At 41.6% G+C, this 24,304-nt stretch overlaps 1 protein-coding gene across 2 annotated transcripts in view; it reads left to right on the forward strand.

Annotated features, from left to right (window-relative positions):
- LOC131673038 (ras-related protein Rap-2c) overlaps positions 1 to 24,304 on the forward strand; it is a 54,863-nt gene that overhangs the window by 16,006 nt on the left and 14,553 nt on the right. The window contains exon 2 of one of the 2 annotated variants that reach the window (XM_058950683.1): positions 11,858 to 11,955. The exons of the other annotated variant lie outside the window; for it this stretch is intronic. The gene's annotated coding sequence lies outside the window, so the exon portion shown is untranslated. The remainder of the gene's footprint in view (positions 1 to 11,857; positions 11,956 to 24,304) is intronic. 2 annotated transcript variants of the gene reach the window in all.

The following is a 24,304-nucleotide window of genomic DNA, read 5'->3' on the forward strand; positions in this document are numbered from 1 at the left end:
ACGTCGTTCGTTCTGCGCCTATTTGATGAATTTCAGCCGCCGTTGCGCGCCATACAACTCGCGTGGTTCCTCGCGGCGCAACGCTGCAGTTCGGATCTCGATCGATCGCGAATGAATTATTTACGAGACCGCGCGAAGGCTACGATCCTTACGCCGCTTGTCCGGTTTCGCTCGGGGCACGTTCGTTGTTTAACGCGCGGACAGGAGAGTCGACGAGACATCGAATCGGCCGGCCCGTACCGTCGGTCCGATGCGCTTTCGTTTCGAAATTGAATCGCTTGCCGAGCACTTGGATACCGGCTGACATTCACCGGTGCACTCTGCAATTGCGATTTGACCGCGACTGTCGCAGCGCGCAGAACCCTCGGTCCACGGTTTGCTTTGCAAGAGCAAAAGGAACGTGCGCCGAATCGTCCGTCGTCCAAATTCGAAAGCCGTAGCGCCGAAGACAGCGGCTTTATCACGCGCGCCGGTTTAATTTCGCGGCCGGAGTTAGGCAGCCAGCCTCGCGTGGCGAAAATCCCGAGAGCGAGCCCAGTCCGTCGCTGTGGAGCAGCCTTGAAAGTCTTTGAATAAAGCGCCGCGGCACACGCGATCGCATCGGGTGCTCGGGCCAGGGTGAAAACTTGGAAAACGCGGCTCGAGCGTGAAACAAGCGCGAAAGAGCAGCTGCGTCGAAAGCCATTAGACAAAGAACGTCAGCCGACGGGGGCGAGCGATAGGGCAGGAATTGCGTTAGCGTCGATGAGCGGACCGAAGCCCCGCGTCGCCGCCAAGGTATTAAAGGATTTGAAGCTGTCGCGCGATTAGCCGGGCTAATTGAAAACGGCCCGGCGTGTAATCTTGGCCGCGCGCTGGCGCGCAAATTAATTAACGAATTTTCGTGCTGCGCCCCGCCACATCGCCAAGTGGCTCTCGTGCGGCGCCTACGCCAACTCAGTTTCAGGCCTCGGCCGAAATAAAGACGTTGATGCATCGCCGCGGCCCGAGGACTCGAAAGCCTTTTCGTTGCGGCCTTCTTCTTTCTTTGTCGGCTGCTTCGCGACGACGGCACTCTTTTTTTTTCCTTTTTTCCTTTGCGCTCGACTGCTCGAGACTCTTACCTCGACAAGCCGTCTTCCATGCACAGAAAGAGAGATAACATTTTGAAAATTGACTCGACTTCGCGTCGTCGTCGGTTTACTTTATGGATTTGTTTAGCTGAGCAAACTCCCAAACAGAATTTCCCGTTCCAGTTATATTCTTTTCGATATGCCTCTCAGTGTTATTAATAACGTCATAAGTATGTTTTTCGAAAATAGCTCTTACTAAAATTCTCCAACCGTACTGTTGCTGTACGCGCAGCGCGTAATCCCGCTGATTGCCTGGAACATTTATTAGCCAAAACAGTAGCTGACGCTGTTCGTTCAATAGCAGCGGCAGCAGTTGATTTAACAACAAAGTGTTGTTTTCGCGACATTGCCGTTTCGTTGGAACAATATCGCAAAAGCGTCGGCGCTCCCTCGTGCACGGAAACGTTGACAAATACCAGTAGATCGCAAACGCTTTTATAAAAATTAAAGTTCATAAATTTCATAAAACTCATTTTTTTAATTTATTTCGTTGTTTCGTTCCTTGGAAAATCAATTATTAATTTTTAGTATACATATCTCACGCGAATCATACACAATCATTTTTCTTTTACCATCAATGTCCGTTTTTGATGTATAAAGAAAAGGTGAGATTACGTATTATCTTTAAAATAATTTTCCACACCCCGTATATTATTGGCCAAGGAATAATTGTGAAAATGGTGCATTGCTCTACGTTCTTTCAATCTTTAAAGTAGCAGATATTCAAGGTCTTCCATCTATCTGTTCAGTAGAATCTATTGTAGCTAATTGACGTAGCTGCACGCGTATAATCAATCGGCCATGTAATTCCGTTCGTCCATCAGCGACGAACATTAGCGATCACAATTATGCGAACGCGCGAAACGCTAAAATATTTATCACATAGCTTGATCAGCTGTCAAAGGCCATTGTGACGAATGAAATGTCAACGCGCACGAAGAAATAAGCAAATGACCCGCAGCCGTGCTGATGATAACGATTCTACCGTAACTCAATGGCTGCGCGATCCACAAAACGCATTTACACGAGTCGGCTCTGACTCGTTTCCTTATGCATGCATACGCAACGCATCCGATGATATATAAACAGTTCCACGGAAAAGTTCCTCGATCCGGCATGATATTTTAAAAATGTTACACAAGCTGCCAGCTCTCGATTCTCTTACTCTATTATCGTCGGAGCTTTGGGAATTACTCTGTGAATCGTTCGTTGCTGTAACGAAGCTGCAAAACTGACATATTTACACAAAATCAAAGTCAATATTTTGAAAGAAAAATAATGCAAGATATGCTTCCAACGTATTTTTAACCTTCGAATTCGAATTTGTAATCTGATTAGCGCTCTCATTTGTCATTTTTCAAATTCCAAAAATATATAAGAAACCATTATAAAGTGAGGTTTCTATTGGTATTGATGGATACTTCTGTGGATAAAGGAAAGAAGGTTACGAGTTTACACCACGATAAGTCAAATTCTTTTTGGACCAAGTACACCTCATGGAATGATAAAATCGAAAAATTAAATGCGTGTCACTGAACATTCAGTCAGAACACTGCATTTGGAAAGAAAAATGTGCCAAACAATTGTACTTATATAATCATCTCGTAGGAGAACAAAATGTTTTTCGAGCAATCCTGTGAATATAGCAATATGTGAATCACTTTTTTAAAACGATACAAAATGACGATGTTTGTTGATTTGTATAGGAAGAACGTTAACATAGATTATAAGAGTTTTCGGTAATTGTAGTGTATCTGGATTCATCTTTTTATTGCAACTAATTCCTATCTTTACCAACTAACATTAGAAAAAAATGACAATTTACCAAATGCTCAATATACCAAAAAGAATTAGAATAATTTCGAGATCATATGTGAGAAAGAAGAGACATGTATATCTGACTCACCTGTAATCTACACATTTTTCATAAAAAGTAAATTCAACATTCGAATAGACTATAGTATAATAAATACCTAAAGTATACTGCATAGTTAAATCTCCATTGATGCTCATATAGCAAAGCGTGCTATATTTGAAATTGGTTTTCAATGTACAGTATTATTGTTGGCTTCCTTTCATTAATAATAATTCAATAATATTTTGGTGAGCAAAAATACTACAAATTTAGCAGTAACAACCATTTGTATATAATATACTCATACTTAACGATGTTTGTTTCGTCAATTGTTCTATAATTCGGCAACTCTTAGAAATATTTAATTTTTCTTAGTTCCTTTTGTAACATGTTTCAGTCCTGTTGCTTATTATTTAGGCCTATCTTGAATAAGAATGGTAAATTATCGTGAACATATTCTCCTAGTTGAAACAATAAAAACAAAGAATATGCAACGGTTTGTCTATAAAGAACTCAGTAAAGTCAAAAGTATTGATCAGTTAGCTATAAGCATAAACATAATATAAAAAATAGCACGAAATTGCTTCTATCTAAATCTCAAAAGAGCGTTGAAAAGATTAAACTATGTTCAGCTTGCACTTTGACAAATCTATCAAGTCCACAATGAAAAGCTATATTAATTACGTAATAGATGAAATTTTCGATATTGTTCTCGCTATCGGCCTTTGGCTTTGTAAAATAATGTTTCACTTGCAATGGGTTGAGGTTAAACTGGGCTGATACCTTTTTGGTATTATAATTAATGATCTTTTAGAACTATTCATTACTTATTTCGAAAAGTTCTGTATTATTCATCGAGATTCACCACACCGAGTCAACAGCGCCAGAAAGCATCCATGGACTAGCAACGCTGTCAACTATTTTTAAAAATTATGTAATTTCATTCGGATCTTGCAATTTTTCATCGATTTAAGCGCAGGTATTAATCACATTTTATTTTGGATCAAAAATTGATTCAAAGATTATATAAACACATAACTTTAGCAGTACCACTAGCAAAACTTCATGCACAACTGAATACCATAATATTGGATTATTAATCGCACGTGTGTAAACATTCAGAGACATACACGCCCGAAAATTTTACGATCCACTGTCCCGTTCATTTTTTGACCGACTCCAGATCTTAAAATTAAACATAAAATAAGTGAAACCAGAGTAACCAGTAAGTCCAAATCGAGTGCAATTTAAAATTTAGAAAAACGTTTTTTTTTTGAAGTCGTAACAGAAATGAAACCTGGATATCGCGAGAAACTTTTGAAAATGGTAACAGGTGCCGGCAGGATTTTAACTGAAAATGAATGCTATCTCAAAATCAACTATCAGTGGCTCTGCGTATGGAACATCCTTGAAAGCGTAATATTCGAAACCATCGTCATGTTTTACGACAAGACCACGAATGAAGCCAATTAGCAATTTTATCAAAGGATCGCTCATATTTTCCTCTCGAGACCAAAGATTAACTGATCTCCGGCATCGTCGTGCAACCAAATTTTTATGTACAAGATTATTACGTTCTTGTAATTAAATTTATCTAGCTAACAGCTTGTATTCCGTTGCACAATAATTCATCTGCAAAGCTTGGAAAGACGATTGAATTGAGTATAAGCAACATGATTTTAAGCAGATACGAGTATTAAATGCCCCATGTCCATGCCCTTTTGTATCCCAATGCGATATATAGCTGGGATTTTGAAAATTGTAATCGAAGTAAGAAAAGTTGAAAGATCAGGATATAACGGCGATTGCTGTCAGAAATCCTAGAAAGGCACAGCATCTCGAATCGTGAGAGCGCTATCAGGAAAATAGAATAGAAAGGCGGGGTCAAAAATGCGAAACGAAGGCTCAATCGAACGAGGTGAAATCCAGCGAGCTTATTTTCAGCTGTAGCGGTGAAATTGAAAGAGAACATTTCTCGGTTGTACTGCTTACACGTCCCTCGTGGCTGTGCACTTTCATTAATTTTGCCCTGAAGCCTCGAGAGAAATCTTCACGATTTATTCAAAGGCAACGCTAGTTTGGCCTCGGATTAGCTCTTTTTTTCTTCTCCGCGCGCTTTCTGTTGAGTTGTAATCATCTCCAAGGCACTAACGGCACTGGAGCAAAAGGTGATTCTGTCTTGCGCGCAAATCAATCAAGGTGCGATTCTCAACAATCGCCGCCATTACCGTAGCCATCTATACATGCACGCGCATAATCAATCGACTTTGGACGCAAGCCCACGTGAATCTGCACGCTGTAATTCCGCGAGTATTAGCGGCAAAAATTATGCAACCGCGCGAAACGCTAAAATATACTTATAGCATAGATTGTGCAGCTGACGAAGGCCATTGTGGCAAATGGAAGGTTAACGTGCGCTGAGGGATGAGCAATTAAATGACCCGCAGCTGTGTTGGAGATAACAATTATGTCGTAACTCAATCGCTGCGTGGCTCGCGAAATGCATTTACACGATGCAACTGTGGTCCGTTTCGTTAGACATTTACGCGCGACGTATTCATCTCGCGTTTGAATCGACTGATCTTAGCGATGATCGAGCAACTATGTATTCGGATCATATTTATAAGACGTACAAGGGCTGATGCTTGTTTATTGATTTTCGCGAAAAACGTTGAACTAGTTGTTAGATTATTCAATGATGCAATACATTAGATTTTCTGCCGTAAATTACAAACTCTTTTGTTTAAAAATTGGAATAAATTGCAGTAAGTTGGCAATGGCATATGATAATGTAATGTAAACAGTTTCAGTTAGATGACGTGCAATGAGCTAACCGAATTATTCCCTTCTCCTATTGGTAGTCCTAACATTCGAAGAGGAAAGTAGAATTCATTCGATTTGAAAATGTCGATTTGTAAGTTGGAGTTATTCGGCGTAAGAATAAATTGTTCGAAAACTGTAACTGTTAAAATTTACTGCATTGAATTTGAACACTTGCTTTCACTTGACGGCACGATCCTCTTTGCAATAGTCACCTCTTTGCAATCGAAAGAACATCGTATATCGCGAACATTGGAAACTAGCTTCGCAGCTGGCTAACATTGCCTCGAGGCAAAAGGGGCTCGTTCGTTTTTACTTATACGTCGTCGACATTCAGTATCGCCGCCTAAATACGAGCACATTCATCTCGTTTATGGCTGTGGAGATTCTCGCGCCTTAACACGAAATGCGAATGACGCGCGCTAGGCACGTCGCAGGCACGTGCTCGTAGCTCGCAGTGAAAGCAGTCAGCGTGCCACGCGACTATGGAACTGTCCTTATTTGATCGACGCTCTCGCTCGCTCTCCTGAAATCCGCGCTGAAAGCCAGAAATAACTGCCGAGCATCGGGAGTGGACTGCGATTCAACGTTCAGAACCCTGCGCTAAATCTACGAACTTTCCTCGGATATAGGATGCGTTATATATTTGTTTTTAACGACGCTTCATCAGATTCATTTTTTCTTCGGTTTCACAACCGACCTTGTTGCATTGTATTATATTTTCTGATCGGAAGAACCGTGATATAATGTTTTCTTTTCCTTTTTTTATCAAAGTTCCGATGAAACAGTGATTAGACTTGAGGCAAAATATTGGCTTATTGATGCTCTTTTTTACGAGGACACTAACAATCAGGTTGGCAGATTAGATAGAGATATGACGAAATGAAATTTGTCGAAAGATAAGATTGCTTTCATGCGGAAAACACGCGGGTTCTCTGGCGAAATTTGTCACAGAAGAAGAATTCGGTTATTAAACAAAAGACGCGATTGGTGCCGAAAACAAAACCTGTCATATTTTATTCAAAACGAATGTCAAATTAACTCCGCTAATCACATGATTTTTGCGTAGATCTGACATTTTTCATGCTTTTAGCAAGCTTTCATATTATCTGTACCAAACAGCTTCCTTGCCTCATTTTTATGTAAAAACCGTAATAACCCTAATCGCTACATAATTCAGCACTTCCGAAAATTTGCTACTGATACACGCTACACGCACGTCGTTCGTGTGTTAAGTAAGTTCGCGCAGATGCGTTATTCCGACGAATTGCGGACATTCTTTTCACGTAGTAATCTCACGAAAAAGATGGGATCGCGTGTTTATTATGAAGATTGTGACGACTGACGATAAGAAAAGTAAATTAATTGATCGAGGAAGTTTGGCAGAGCTGAGACCTGCTCGTTACGACGTATATCGGAATGACAATGCGTCACGTAATACGACAACGCAGGCTCGGCGCTCGAGGAAGGACAAAGAAAGCAGAAATATGACTTTCTGACTCGCTTACTTGCCGACCCAATTAAGAATTAACGATAACTAATGGGATACCAAGGCTCGAAGACAGCCGCTATGCAAGAGAGCCCGGCTGTACGTATATACAAGCCGAGGAAGAAAAACTTGGACCGTAACCACGATGCGATTTATTAATGGCTTCATTATCCAGGCTGTCATGCAAGCGATTCTTATCCGAGGACCTACTCCCGCGGTCGACGGGTCAAAGTCGCGGATAACTACGCGGAGAAAGAACTTTGATCGTTGTTTTTACTCCTACATTCAAAATTAAGATGAGCAAAAGTTGCATTTTGCATCACGCTTGCTTCTCTACTCGCCTACCTTTTTCGCTTTCTTTTTATTTTTTTTCTTTACAACAACAATGTGATTAATCGAACATCAGTGAATACGCGTATTATCCATTTGAAATGGTTAGAATTTTAATACAAATGTCATAATAGAGATGGACGGTTACAAATTTTACGCAACATAATAATATCGCAGTCGGTGTATCGGGCAGAGCCGAAAATTAAGAGCGTAAAAAAGCTTTGTGAACGCGACGAGGATTACATTTTTCAGTTCGAGAATCGCAAACGGGTGGCCAAGCTGCGATTTTGAGATAAGAAGACTGAAAAGGAGGTTTTCGCCTTGATAACCTCTCGTTTATCGATCTTTGCAGGAATTAAATGAACTTTGGCTTCGGTATGCAGTCACTTGTGCGTTATTATCTTTACGAATTTTCAGCCTCTATGATGTTTGTGTTCAAATTATAATCGTTTCGTGTTTGTCAAAATAATATTCTCGCGTCTCTCGAATTCAAGGTCCTCCTATCAGGGAATATCCCACGCAAATTCCCGAATTAGAAATTTAAGGCGTGGCCGTCGCCAATAATTTTGCTTAGCCATTCCTCTATTCCTTGACACTTCTCGACAGTTATTAATATGCTTTCGACTTTGACAAAAATTAAATCGACGAAAATCAATCGAGAATGATCGACGACGCTGTTAATTTCTTTTTGTCGGACCGTAGCGTAAGCTAGGATTGTCTTATCCTTTCTCGATCAACAGCAGATCATCGCCGCACGACTTTATAAAAGAACATTCGTCCACTGGCTTTTATTTAACGACGAAGAAAAGGAAAAAACTAATCAATCTACGTGCACCTTTGAATACGATCGCGATTATAAAATAGAGACTTAAAGTCACTATCTCCAGTGTGAAATTGGCGGGGTAACTCTAGTCTATTAATACCGCTCGCTTGAAAATCACGAGCAATTTTTCTTCGAATTACATGCAGTAATTATATCGAGAAGACAAATAATACTTGATCTAATTATACACTTGTAAAGCGATTGTAAACCGTCTTGAAAACGTTTATAATTATACATTATTGACCTACGGAGGGAAAGTTTTGACAAGTTCCGAGCACGTTTAAAATGACACGCGAGATGAAGCTGATGGCGTCAAATACGTGCTAGGGGCTTGTCGCTTTCTCTGACCCCGGTCCCATAGCTACGTATGAATGCGGACGGATACGGACGCGAATCGCAACTGTAGTAACATCACTAAAAATATCTAGTTCGATTATTTAGTACCAACACTACCGGTAGTGAGTAAAAGTGACTGTTGTTTAAAACTGTAGCGCCGAACGTACCACATTTAATGTTCAAATGTCAGGTCTACAATTTACTTTTCAAATTCTCATGAATATTGCTTATTGATGAGTATGCTAATGTAAAAAAAGTTTTTGGGATGATTAATACATATCATTTATATATATTTTCTTCTTCTCATATATTCAAGTACTTCTATAAAATTAAGGCCTAATTCCACTAATTGTAGTTGAAAGTCTATCAATTCTCTATCATTTGCCATCTTATAGACTGCAATAATGTAAAGGTTAGATAGGCGTTACATTAAATGTGGTACGTTCGGCGCTACAAATTTAAATAACAGTCACTTTTGCTCACTACCGGTAGTGTTGGTACTAAATAATCGAACTAGATATTTTTAGTGATGTTACTAGAGTTGCGATTCGCGTCCGTATCCGTCCGCATTCATACGTAGCTATGGGACCGGGGCCTCTACCGTGATTAATACACTATTGTTTTATCTAGTCCGCCAAAAATGCACCCGGATTACACAGTACGTAGGACCAGAACGACCTATAAGTCCAAGTCAAGTGCAACTTGAAAATTGATAAAAATGTTACTTTTGAAAATGTCGCGAGAAACCTCTGACATCGGTAACGGGAACAAATAGGCTGATAGAACAGATAGAAAATTAATGCTTACCTCAAATCACCTATCACTGGTTGTGGGTATGAAATATCCTTAGAGCCATCTTCATACTGTTCATCGACCGCTTTGCAACTCTGGCACAGGATCGCTCATTATTACCACTCGATCCAAGATTACAACCAACTTTTTGTGACCGAGATTAATCATATTACGTTAATGATACTTCGTTCGTTCCTCTTTCTTTTCGTTGCATAGTCTATTTACACGATATAAAAAACTGCACAAACTGTATCAATTACGTTCTATCGTATTATTTGATTGATAAGCTAGAACCATTCAAAAGATTATGACAGTAAATTAATTGAAAATCAACTTTTATCATCACCGATCTTCAATTAATTGAATGCATTTATCAAAAAAACAAGCAGATATTAATAGAATTATATAATAACATCAGTTAGCTAACTAAAAGAGAAATTATAACAAATTTTCAAAATATTTATTCTATGTGTTGGAAATTTTTTATAGAGAAGGTTATGAGATTTGATTTTATATTTTTATATCGCAAATAGAATTCATTATATCAACTGGATCGCAGTCGCCAATAAATTTTTTCCTCCATATATTTTAACACTTTCCGACGGTCATCAATATTTTCTTAACTTTGACGGAAATTGGAATTCCAAATAATCGACGGTGCTGTCAATATTTTTGATTGATTTACATCTATCTCGAAAGTTCATTCATCAGACTGTAGCCCAAGCTCCTCTTATCTTGTTCCATCTCGGTTAACAGCAGATCGCAGTCGCTCAACTTTGTAAAAAAAAAGTTTTAATCGTTGCGTTCGCTTTTTACGTGATATTCCAGTCTCCGCTGACTTATGTTGTAATAACGAGGAAGAAGAATATGGAGAAAACTAATTAATCGACGTGTATGTTTCAACGCGATCGCAATAACGAAAGAGTCTTAAAGTCGCTACCACCTGCATAAAACGGCCGCGGTAACTTTACTTCTCTAATAACGCCGCTCACCTGAAAATAACGAGCAATTTTTCTTCGAATTGCACGCAGTGATTATATCGGGAAGACGAACGCAATATTTGATTCTATTGCACCATACAACACCTACTGTGAAATTCAAAAGTTTACGATACACGCGCAAGTTGATGAGAATAGTATGACTCTCCTAAAACGACAACAAGGATTTGCCGCGTGAATCGAAAACAATGAAGCGTAGATGCCTACGATGATACAAAAAAAGTGAAAGTAAAAAGCGAGGAATTTCGAACAGCAATATCCGTTGAAAACAAATTCTGCTCACTCAAGTGATATAGAAATGAGAGAAATAACCATAGCAAGAAGAGTACGAGAAAAAATGCAAAACGCTCGCTTGTCCGGAAACTTCATTAAAAGCCTTGATTACTCAAAGATCTCGTTGCTTGTTGCCGTTCTCTCTCTCTCTCTCTCTCTCTCTCTCTCTCTCTCTCTCTCTCTGACTCTCGTCGAAACGAATTTTCCTAACTCTACTCTCTACCTGCATCATTGGGCTTTTCTAAAATACCATTGGATACGATATTTGAATTATATCTTGAATGAATGTGAATTAATTAGTAATATAAAAAACTTCACGTCTTTCTCTAATAAATTTTCACGTACCGGATGTATCTTATTAAAATTTGTTTTGTAAAGAAACCAGACATTTTCCGAGCATTACAATAAGACGACTTATAGTTATACAAAACACAACTTCTACTATTTCCATTGTCTCTTCTCAATCACTCGCATAAGCTAACAGCCATTCAATCCAGCACCAGACCGTAAGGACAGTATGCAAGAAATATTGCGGAAAAAGAAAAAAAAATGGAAACGATAGAAATTGGTCGTTGAAAAACTCAGAAAAGCAGCTCGGATCGTAGATCGTTTACATCCTTGACTCTCAAGGATGTCCATCTGGATGGTCCATTCAAGAACGTCCGGAAAAATCCAGAGTGGAAGCGCGTAGGCGGCTTGTTCCGAAACAAAAGCATATATACGAATGAATAAGAGGTAAAGAGACAGAAATACGGCGCAGCTTGAATATAAAAAGAAAGTAGAAAGGAAAAGGGGATATATAGTATCATACGTTGTTTTCCGATGTGTGTGCCGACAAAATACGTCGCGCGCACAGATCCTAGTAGCTGTCGAGATAAATGACGTGCTCCCTTAGTTTCTTGTCGAAATCGAGGAAGAGACACCTGCCGAAAACGTCCTTCGCGTAACTGCTCCGCGATATTTTAGCGATTGCTAGACGTACTTGACGGACCAATAACGCATTACCATTTTGTCTTTGCTCTGTTTCAGATATAAGCACTTATCAATTGCGTTTGTCACTTAAACGAGGAGACGCACAAATCGACGTCTTGGTCTCGGACACAGGACGTTATTACGTTATCAAACAGGTAATTTTATTCCTCTCACCTCTGCACTGTGTATATTAAAATAATTCACGATGGCTTTTCCACGGGGACAAGCGTAATTCTATTTCCAGTCCGAGCCGCGCGGTAGCTTTCGTGTAGCATCATGAATTTCAAACGAAGCCCGTCAAGTATGGGAGAATACTTTGTGTGCGCGCTCCGTGCGCGTACACAAAGACGCAGCTCGGGAAGGGCGGGGACAGAACAATCGTATGACACGTGTGCGCGGCAGTAGCAGTCACGTATATTGCGACTAATTAGCCGAATGCGCGAGAGACATCGTGCAACAGCATTACCGCACCAGAAGCGCTACTTTTGTTGTCTGAAATGGCTGCTCGAATGTTTCGTGCAGCTTCAAAGCAATGATAGACGCGCACCTGCATTACACGTGGTGAATATGTATGTGGCGAATGGCACGAAAAAGAGGGAATAAAGAAAGAGCGACGCGACATGTGAACGCTCCACCTCCCTTAAAAAAAATAGCGAGAAAAGCTCGAACGCAATCAAAGTTTCAACGTGTTCGACGAGGAGAAAGAGAGAGAGAGAGAGAGAGAAGAAGAAGAAGGGCGGCAACATCTGCGCAATGCATAATATTGTCGGGGATTCGCGTGTGCGCGCGACGGAGGGTCGCTCGACAACTTGGAGCCCGCGCGGTCGTCGTTCCACTTAGAAAAGCTTGGCGAATATCTTCTCCGCAAGTGTACCACGGGGGCAAATCGTTTTCGATTACATTGGCCCGCCGCGCCACTGGCCTATTTCTCTCTCTCGCTCTCTCTCTCTCTCTTTCCTGCTCCGACTTATGCCGTCATTAGCCGCGACAAGCTTGCGTAATTGGTCGCTTCCGTTGAGATGAACTTGCGACTCACCTCGCAAGTTGCCTACGTATCGGCTCGAGGGCGAGCACTACGCGCACGACGGCGTGCTTCCGCCCGGCTGATTTATAATGCATCGTCGAATTGGCCTCCTCTTGCCTCTCGACGATACTTTCTGAGAAATTAGTTGGAAAAGTTTCGCGCGGCCAACTTATTCAAGGGAGGATCGTTGCCGCATGCAAAATTAAAATCGCTCCTTCTCTCACCCTCCTGCAGTTTTAATTTAATTTTTCAAGTGCCCGCTCGAGGTGTGCGCTTTGAAAGCTGCAAACGAACGGCCGCGCTCGGGTTACGCTGCTTAATGCTTTGCGTGTGTATTTTATCACAACTTGCAAGTACCTGGTAAAAAGAAAGCGCAATTCGCGGCACTGCGTAAATCATTAACGCAACAGTGGCGGACATATTTTTAGATTTAAGACGAGGCAATTTGAGACAAATCAACTATATTTTCGACGCAAAACTTTTCTGAGAAATATCAAAATTCATCGTTTATATGGTTCACCTTTTAGAATTACTTTTGGCCATTGTTTTCGTGATTTGGGCAATAAAACTCGCAAGAACCGGTATAATTTAGAGAAACAGAGACTTCCACGAAAAATACTGCAATAATTTACATTTTCTGAATGTCAAGATATTATGAGTGCAGGTTTACGCGAAAAAAAAATTAACCAACAACTACATTACAATGTTGTATTTTTCAAACATTCATTCGGAAAAATCTAATATAGTATCTTTTTGCTGGAAAGTTGTTCGAGCAAACAGTACACGTTTAGTATCTTTAAGGCAATAAAACTCATGAGTGTATATTCAGTCATAAAAACATATAAAATTTTTATGAAAGCTCGCTCGCGAGTCGACTCCTTAAAATTCAGTATAAACTTTTTGTCATAATTTTCCAGTCTTCTTATCGCTTCCTATACACCTCCCCGTCGTAAAAAAGATGTGCCATAATAAACTTTTCAATCATACCCAGTTCATCTGGCTTCGTAAAAGAGAATGAACGTCTTACTGCGGAGAATATATGTAGATGACGCAACAACCAAAACAAAGAGGACTTAATAATCCGCACCAGTACAATCGACAAAAACAATGCGCCTCGAGCAGCCGGTTGACCCACTTACTGTACAAAAACACGCACAGGAACACGCAGTGCTGCAACGAAAAAATTAACATATAGCCGACGATTCCTTGCTTCTTCTGCAGCTGCAGAATCCGTTTGATTTACGAGTGAATTATGTGGGGACGGCGGGTTTTTCTTTTCCCATCACAAATCTCAAGGCTTGCGGAATTCGGCAAGCGCGGCCTCTCTCGACAACAACGCTGTATACTTTTTATTTTCAACGGCTTACCCAGATGTCCACTCGTCCCTCATGTCCTTCAGTCGTGATTTATTAGCTGACATTTCGCGTATATCTCGCACGCGCCGTTAATCAAGTGTGAAATAAATAAAATCATATTTATGAATGACAGCGAACTAAAGCAACGGCGACCAACGTATGAATTACAATAAATAAATTGATGTAATAGGTGGTATTCAATTAAAACGTATAGGCTTAATGGACACTATATTTTGTTCACGGTAAGCGTATAATCCAGTAACAAAACACCTCATAATTTCCTTCATTAACTGGACGAACCCCAAGGACCATAAACATTTATTTGCCGAAAAAGCCAAGTTTCAAACTACAAAAAAAAAACAATTTGTATCCATTATCCGTTCGTGTATGCGCACACGTGAAATAACATTAACCAAATACTACTTGAACGCGTCACCCTCGTAAATATCCATAAGGCAAAAAAGAAAAAAAAAAAGAAAAAAAAAATCAAGAAAAAAGGCTATCCGATAAACTTGTCGCTTTACCGCGTTCCATAATCGTAAAGTCCGCGGCGCCGAGAGCAAGAGAAAGTCGTCCAGCGGGAGTCTCATCGAGAAGTAGCATTGAAGCTCGGGCACGCATGTCGCTAGCGTTTGGCACTAATAAAGAATGCACGACCAGCCGATCCACACAGCTGAAAAATCCTCGCGAAAATTGCGTATCTGCAGCGTCGTTGGGGGTATCGCAAATAGGTCAGTTGGCGCATTATACTGTCACCTCCCCGCCGTGACACCGCAGTTCAGGGACGCGCGCGCGCGCGGCACGTTACTCCAGTTTTCGGTGGGTGCGCGCGAGCGCTGCTGGCGGCGTCCTAGCTATGGTGCGGTCGCCAGTCTGAGCGGAACGCGCGCGATCGTTCCGTCCGCCCGCCACTTAATGACCTCCTTCTTTTTCGGGCGCGACGAATCTCGCGCACTGGCGCGCCCGTCCTTTCGCCGCCGCCGCCGCCGCCGCCGCCGCCGCCGCCGCCGTCGCGAACGCAGTGCAGAGAGTGGCCGTCGGGCTTCCTTGCACGCGCCCAAGTTTACCGAGCCGCGCGCGCGATAACCGTACTGGTTTATCGGGTCGTTATTTGACGCCTCGCTCGTGCCAAATTGACATCGTTCGATACGAGGCTACGGCCGAGTGACGCGCTCCGCTTCCGACATTTAACGTCGCAACACCTGTTGCTAATCGATATCGATTTGGAGCGTATTGCATCTTGGGGATGCAATACGCTCGAGCCCGGTCTACGAATTAGAAAGCCTCACAATGGCCGATTGTTCGTTCCCCGGCAATCGGAGAGAAAGCAGCTTTCCCTTCACTCGTGCAATCCTCGCGCAAAAGCTGTATGCGCGCTCTCTCGCGCGGCAGTCATTCGGAGTTTCCGCAAGCTCGGCGAACCCGTTCTCTCCTTTCGCTGCTTCGCCCGCTCAACAATTTTCTCTCCGCGCATCCTTCGCTCATCCCTTTCTCTCCGATGCCTGCCGCTTTCATTTATCTTCTCTCTCACTTTTCTTTTCTTTTCGGCATCGCCTCCTCCCTCCCGCCTTTCCATTAGACGCTCTTTTAATTCAACTTGCGCTCCGCTTCTTACCGCGTAATGTTTTCTTTCAAACTCGAGTAACTACCTCGCGCGCGCTCAACTTAAAACCAGCCCACTTTAGTTTGTTACCTCTTTTGATACTTTTATCCGTTACCGTTTTTCCGAATCTCTCTTATTCTTCACTCGACACTGTTCCTCTTATTGTTGCGATCACTTTTTCCTTTGTTTAGTCTTGAAAAATAAGTATAGATCTTACGGGGAGAACAAAAGTAGCTAATAGTACCTTTGGTGTTGCTTGGCTTTTGTATCTTATCATTCATTAATTCCTGAATATTCGATTTGTATTCTAGAATCAGTTTTCATTTTGCATATTTTATTTTCATCCTTCAAAAAATATTTCATTCTCTCAGAAAAATCGCTGTAATTAATAATCGATCGTTTTCTTTCGTGATTAAACTCATGTCAATATGTTACGCAAATTTGAAAATATCCATCACTTAACGAAAAGCTCTACAAAACCAAACTGACAATCTATTTAATGCAATTCCCTGCGCGTCAAAAGTTAAAAAAGGAAATTTAATTTCTGATGAATAACAACGAAAAATACACTTAGAAAAACATCGGAATTTGGGAAAAAAAGAAAGGCAAAAAACCGTTCAACATCTATTTCCCGAAGAAACCATGCTCACGTTTAGCCGATCTCAAACATAACGCAGAAGTGAGAGCCAGAGAGAGACGTGAGAGAAGTCTAAACGAATCATGAAATCCGCGCGTCGTTTTCTTCAACCATCCGAGAGCAGCAGTCTCTGGTGAAAGTGAGCTGTAAGAGACGGTGACAGTATGAACTTTTTTCGCTGTTCTTTTTTCTATTTGTCCTCGTTCAAGATCGGGCAACCCCGATACTACAAGAGTAACTGAGAGTTGGTTACACTCAGGTGATACATCATACATATAATATACGCTTGTGCGTAGCTATGACGATCGGCGATCACTAATAACTTTTGAACATATTGAAGTGCGTATTTCTCAGAATGATCAGAGGTAAAGCCTTCCAAAAGTGACCTGTTTGCTTTGTTTTTGATTTTCAGTTGAGTGACAATAAAAGTGTCCGATGCTCATTCCGCGTTCTGTCGCGTTGTAGAATTCTGATTTTTGTTTTGAACAAAGCTTGTAATTCGTGACAAGTTGTAAAATAATAGATGACACGAAATAAATACTGCTAACAGGAATTTTGACGAAAAGGTATATTTAATAAAGACAGTAATTTTGACACTTTGTAAAATTCCAAGTCATTGAAGTTAATAGGTTAGCAATGAAAGTTTCAAAAGTGACTCTTTTAACATACTCGACGAATCAAAGAAAACGGATTGTTATAGTTGCTGCTAAAGGAGCTTCCAAGAATGAATACGTGACAGTTGAACGAGTAATTACAACGAAAGATTATCTCGTTAGTGTAGTTATTTTTTGTTGTTCCAATCTTGTTTGTCGCTTTATCATCGTGTCTAACGATACGAAATCGGCTTATTGCAACAAAACTTTCTCTCACTTTCCTAAAGCAGGTGATATCCGGTAGGAGTTCGATAACAAAGCAACAATGGGGGAAGTTTGGAAAAGTTGTCGGTTTCAATTTCCCGTCCAAAGTTTTGAGTAGAATGGGAGAACGAGCAAATGACGCGCATAACTTGCTCGCCCCCTCCCCCCTTTTTTTGCCTCCGAGAGTGCTAAGTAGCGCGACAGGCCTTGTAAACAGGAAAATTGCAGGCGCGCGCATAGCAAGCACGTTTTCAACTTGCAAGGCTTGTTTCAATTCTGCCTTTCCCATGCTTGTAGAAGGAGCCGAAGCACGCCCTAGAGTATAGGTGCTTATCCAAGCTCGAGCGCCGTTGGCTTTTTTTGCAGTTGCCTCTGTACCGTCGCTTCTTGTGTGGCACGAATTCTCTTCATTATCGCCGACAAAGTCGACAGTAATTGATTACGAAAGTCGTCTGTCGAGATTGCACTCGTCGCCCGCGCACTCGTCGCCGCTAATCAACGGGAATGGCTCGCGAAAAACGAATTCGCGCGTGCGGCCGCGTCGCCGTGGCCATCGATTACGTCGCGCGCGCGACAGCTATAATTAAACACTTCGGATCGCGCGGTAGTGGATCGAGAGCCTCCGGCCTCGAAAATATCGACGAGCGGCGCGCGCTCAAAAGTATCACGCATCACCGCGACGCGATCGACGCCTTTGACTTGACGAAATCGCGACGAAGCGCCGGGGCGTCCGTGGACGGCCGCAAGCACAGTGAAAAACTAATTTGTCATTTCGTTAGGCGCGACAACGAATCGAAAAGGATCGACGAAGCAGACTGCCGCGCGAAAGCGAGCGAAATGCCGTCGGTCCGCGCGCGCTCCGCGAAAGTCTCGTTTTCACGCGCGTTTGCAAAGCGCCCGGCGAGAAACAACCGGCGCTTCGATAAAACTCGCGTGCGCGTCGGGCTTTTATAACTTCGCTAAGGCGATTACACGCAGCTGCACAGCATTGTCGGCCGGAGCGTGGCCTCGGAGAAAAGAGGGGAAGAGCAACGGATCTTTGGTCCGACGTCGCGTACGCGCGAAATAGCATTTTTCCGCTGTTGATTGCCATAGCAAAAAGAAGAAAAAGTGCGCTCGCCGTGCGCGAAAAGCGCAACTCGGAAACTTCATTGTGGATGCACATGCGTGATGTAGCGAAAATTGAGCGAGAGTATTCCAACGTATTTTGAATTTCTTCTTTCAGAAAAGTTTTGAAAAATAGTTTCGCGAATAGTTTTACGAAAGTAAAATACCGATCTGTTTGCAGATGTAGTTGCTTATAATTATGCTTCGATTCATCTACACCAGTACGTATTGTCATTTGTTGATTCAATTTGCCACTGATGATTGTCTACCAGCGCCGTGTCTTTCGAATGAAAAATAGATTTTCAAAACTACGATATCTGCAATTAGAACGAACGATAAACTATAATGGTAAGAAATTTGAAAATTAAAACGGTAACATTTTACAGCCAACGAAAGTTTCTAGTGCAGATGATGCAGGAGGTCCTGGCTGAAATAGCAACGTTTTGTGTTGCGCTATTTATTACGGTCGAGATAAATTATCATTTTTAAGTACGAGACAAGAAATAGCAAATGCACGCTGGCCAACTGTCCATTACGCATATTATTCGTACAAGCGTGCTTAACGAAGTGGAAAACGAGTTTTCCAATTCAAATAGTCACGGCACTCGTTTCCGGGACTTTCGAATTAAAAAATCCCAACTATTTTGCCCATCTATTTGTCTGGTTTGAAAGTTTACTTCGGACAGCAGCCCGAAAAATCGATGGATTTAGAGAAGCTATTTGTTCACTTTTCACATCAATTTATTGACTTCCTAATTACGTTCACCAGAGGCTAGCGCTGTTGTAACTATTTCTTGAACTTACGTACTTTTTCCATTGACTCAACGTGTGAACGTTGCTTAAGAGCACGTTTCTTTGGTGTTTTAGCACGTGGAGACGATTAACCTCGCGTGTAAAAACCACTTTAGACTTCGGATAATGAAACCAATAAGATCTGTTATAAAATTCAGGAGGAACTTGTGACGTTGATCAGCGGCAACGCGACGGAGAGCAATCAATGGATCCCGGATAGATTTTACAGATTTTCCGGATACACAGCACATCCTTTTAAATCAAATGCTCGTTAGACACAATGCTCTCGATATATCCAATAAGCTGTTATCGCCAACATCCTAAATGACTGCACATAAAATCGCGTGTACCTGCGTGCAGAGCCGCGCTCGTTTACGTCAGTGATGGATTCAGCTTCCGGCGTTCGGCAAAGAATTGCTCGGCCGAGGCGCGCGACTATATGGCTATACTCTCGCCAACCAATAAACATCCACGAACCAATCCATGCACCTTCTCTCCTCTCACTGTCTCTTCAAGGGGAAATCCGCAGTGCGAGATATAAAATTCAACAAGCTTTGGTGACCTCGTTCACACGCATACGTGTATACCCGCTACATACCTTGTTTTCTTCCTCTCCTTCTCTGGCTATCCACGAGCTCACCGTTATACCTATCGCTCGGTGATGCGTATTTGTTTATTAAAACTGAGCAACGATTTTCTCGGCGGATTTTTTAGCTTTGTAGAAAGCTGAAACTCGGTGCTGAACGAAACATTTACTCGTACTACTTGGAAATCACATTAAGCTATATGTGTTTTCTGCCTTCGAATTATGGCTTTTAATTAAAGCAGGATGCACCAAATGCAAATTATCTCTTTTCTTTTCATTTTCTTGACTTTTCAGCCTTGGTTTCTTATTTCTACAAAAAGTAACCATTGCTTCCTTGCAATAAATGCAAGACAAAGAAACGACAAAGGCGAGTGTAATAAAGGCACATGCTAAGGTCGCAGACAGGAAATTGCAAGTTGCAGAAATAGTTGAAAAAGAGCTAACAAAGACTGCTCCAGACGAAAAGAAAGAGAAAATAATTAACAATTGTTCTACTGTATCTAAATGCGCGCGACGGTCGCACTTGGTTAAGCGTATCGAGCGAACGTGACATTTTTTTTTCATTTTCGCATTTTCATGCAAATCGAAATCACGAAAACGCGCGTGGAATTGATCGGGTGTTCGGCCAATTACCGAAGAGGATTTTTTTTATTGCCAAGCAAAGCCGACGACGCGCATTCGAAGGGCGCAAAATCGAAGGTGTCACCCAGCAATAGACTGACGTTAGCCGCGTGCCTTTTACTTTGTTCTTTTTTTTTGTCGACTGTCCAGCCAGCAGCGGTCGAGTCAGTCGACTGAACGGCGGATATTGAATACAAGGTGGCAGACACCTACGTGTAGGTGCCTCTATTAAACATCGTGACACGCTAGTGATTGGCCGTTTGACGATTGGCTCGATAGCCAATTTTCACGCTTCTCTTTCTTTTTTCCATCCGCCTGTCCTAGTTTTAATCTCGTTTCTTAGAGGCGTAATTGCTAATATCCGTTCTAACCATCTACTTTTGGTGTTTTTTTATCGACCATCTTTTCTAAAGATTGACCGAGCGTATATTGACGTTTAGGATTCAATCTACGCGTCAAGTGATTTTTTTCATTGGAAATATAGCGCGCGGCGACTAAAAAATGAGCCAATAAATCATCGCGGACAAACTCGCGCTCGCGCAGACAGTGTCGTCACGGTATACACGCATTGCGCGGAATGCGCGCGAATATACAAGGTCGCTTGTCTCAAATATTCAATTATCGGCCGCGGGATTTCCAATTACCGAGGTAGAATTGACAATTAAAAAAAAAAAACAAGGGGGGAGAAAAAGAAAATACAGCGAGCATTCGCGTTCGTCGAATCGAGCAAATTGCTCTAAAGGAAAATTAATTCAGGGAGGGCAAAAGAAAAAAGCGTCTGGAGAATGAGGGAAAGCCGCTTTAATCTCTAGGAGAGGACTACAAAGAGGGAAAAAAGAAAGAAACGTCTTGCTCACGGTAAACCTCGTTGAAAATTCACGCAGCCGTATAAGACGGAAAGCCGGCTGAATAACGCATTGAAGGATCGGCGCGGGTACATATCTCCGAGTGTTATTTATTCAAGAACGCGATGAAGGTCTTTATTAGCAAGCGCTAATTGCGCGCACTTCCTCAACGTCGCGCCTACTTTCTTTTATTTCACTCTGGCGCTAGAGCGCCTTTAATTAGAGGCTTTTGTCGCGCGCGCACACACACACACACACACACACACAGTGCTATTGCTCCCTCGAAATAATGTTTTCTCTAATTGGCGAGCGGCTCCTCGTCGTAATATTAATTTTGGAACGTTGTTAAACAAGCTCGCCGGCTCTCACAATTATGAAGTTAGAGCGCTGCCGGCAAATCCAACGTTTTGCTTTTCGGCGAATAACCTCGCCACGGAACGTCGCGCGCAAATATTAATCCTGGCGCGTCCAGCCGCAGCCTTTTCCGAGTGGCCCTCGGTCGCATCGATCAGCCAACGGAGCTCGCTCGCTCGATTTCCTTCGCATAACGTTGAGCGTCGCAAATGTACGCGACAAGTTCTCTCCCCCCGTCCCCAAGACGTCTATGGCCCGTGGGAACCGAGCGCGCACGCGACAATCCTTGTGACGATGTGCCACGCCAACGAGAAACTTCGCGATCGTCGCGCGCCTTCTCCTGTCGCACGGGCGAAAAAACTTTGGCTACGCCGGGAGCAAGCCTAACGAGGCGATTAATCTTACGCCCAACGGGACAATGACAAACGAGAAAACTCAAATTGCACGTGCGCGCGCGCGCATTACGAAATCGATACGCGCGGACGCTCGGATGATATCGTCGTGCCGGTCGCCGGCCTCTCACCTCTCGATAAATAGCTGCTGCTGTCCGAATCGCCGAATTTATTCGAAAGAGAGATCGCCCCCTCGGGGACGACAGGGATAAAGTAAGGCGATGGATTCTCTCCCCTCCCATTCCCTTCCCTTTCTTATATATACTTGGCGACATTTTTCACGTGGTATTCGATAAAAAAAAATGTCCAAGTTCAAATGACGATGAGGGTGTGACATGGCGATGGGGCTATTCGGCAATTGCCATTGCTCGTCTATTGCTCTCTGTGCGGTTGTTGCTCAAATAGTGAATGCTAGACAGGACATAAACAAGGACGGCCACAATGCTATGCAAGATGACGAAGATTGAAGATATATAAGATTGAGAAGCTAAGAGCCCAGGCGAGCACGCCTGGGTATAAGTGCAGCTGAGCGCGCGAACGAGATAGCGAGCGAGTGAGTAAGCTTTATTAAGCGATGGAGTGTAACCCTGTAAGTTGCAAGATATACATAATGCGGAGAAAATGAAAAGTACAAGTAGTAAAAAAGTAATAAGATATAATAAAAAGAATAACACAAAAATTAAAAATTTAACGATAATTCAAAGTCAAAGCAGAAACAGTAAAAACGCAATGTATCATAAACTATTTAAATGAGAGAGAAAGAGAGAGATTTGATTAATACTTAATTGTACTAAGGTTTGATTTGAACCACATAGCACTCATAGTACGTAGAATAGCATGAGATTTATTAAGACGAATAAGATCAACGTATTTGACGGTTTTCAGAATTAGCAAATAAAGATGACAATAAGCATTCTGCAGAAATCACTAACAATAACTGTATAAAGGTATAAGCCGTGGAGAAAAGGTTTGTATCGTGGTGCTTGATGAGACTATAGCTCAATGGACCAAAAAAAAGTGGTGCGCGGTTAACTAATTAGCGAAAAACAGGTGCTAAAAAAGTTTTTCCCGTTTTTTAAATTAAATTTTTAGATGTAAAACTATAGAATTTTCATCCTTTTTCGGCGCTAAGAATCCCTACAAAATGAGTGATCGACTGTAAAAATCGGATAAATATCGTTTAAGTTATTGCAAAAAAACCGTTAAAATAAGCTATTACTTAATTAACTAATAGCTTTGACAAATATAAATTTCAAACACAGCCTAAACCGAGCGTCTTGTGAAGATGAAATCACGGTTCAAATTTCAAAGAAAAATATTGAAAATTATTTGTCCAAAGCTATTATCAATAAAAAAGAGGCTTAATTAAAAACTAATTTTTTTACGGTTGGGGGTGTCGTACAGCTAACAGCAACGGTTCATTCTCTTCGTTCGACATTCTAGTTTAACTCACTCTTACCTAAAATGACCTTATAAATCAATGGAATTTCTTTTGTTGTGAGCGAGATTGTTGCTAATGATGAATATTTTCGGACAGCTAGGATTTTTTAACAAATTTACAACAACAACAAAAATAAATAAAAATGACCTCGCTAAGTGTAAAAGTAGCGAAGATAGGATTTCTTTTGCAAAAATATCCCATGCGTTTAATTATTATCAAAACACGGTTTTTGAAAATGTTTCGAGCGAAAGTTACGGGACAAAAATCATGCCGTTAATAGTATTACATTATCATCCTTGAATTCACCGTTCAACGCGAGATCTGATCGCATCTCTGGACCAGAGCGCGCGATGCGATGGCGGGAGGGGAGACACCGGAACCTGCAGCCAAGCCAAAGAAAAAGTGTCAGAGCGTCTTCAAATTGAAACTGAGCGAAATTTTTCCATTTTCTCCGTAACTACTGCATGGATTTTCATCATTTTTTTTAAATTTGGGGTAGCTCGACGAAATATTAACTTTCGCGTAAATAAATGGTACTAGGATAAATACAAGGAATCTAGGATAAATACGATAATTTATAATGTATCATAATCAGATAAAATTTGGAATAAAATGATAACTAAAGGCTGTAATTCAATTTGAACAATGTTCTAATTAACTCCCGTTAACATCACAATTTCCGCTTACCAAGTAATCGTAGAGCACAGACTTGAACGATTCAATAAAATGTTTGATTCGTATCGGATAAGGTAGATTACCCCACAACTTCACGGACTGAATGCTAAAAGGTTTCTCGAATGTAATTGTGTTTGCTCTGGAAAGGCGAAAAGAAGAGGAAACTACTGAGTGCGTACATCAGAAACTTTATACCTGAATTAAGTTTGAGGAAA

This window comes from Phymastichus coffea, unplaced genomic scaffold (assembly GCF_024137745.1).
Source record: "Phymastichus coffea isolate CEN01 unplaced genomic scaffold, Cenicafe_Pcof_1.1 PCOF00165, whole genome shotgun sequence".
In the NCBI taxonomy this organism is placed as follows: Eukaryota; Metazoa; Arthropoda; class Insecta; order Hymenoptera; family Eulophidae; genus Phymastichus; species Phymastichus coffea.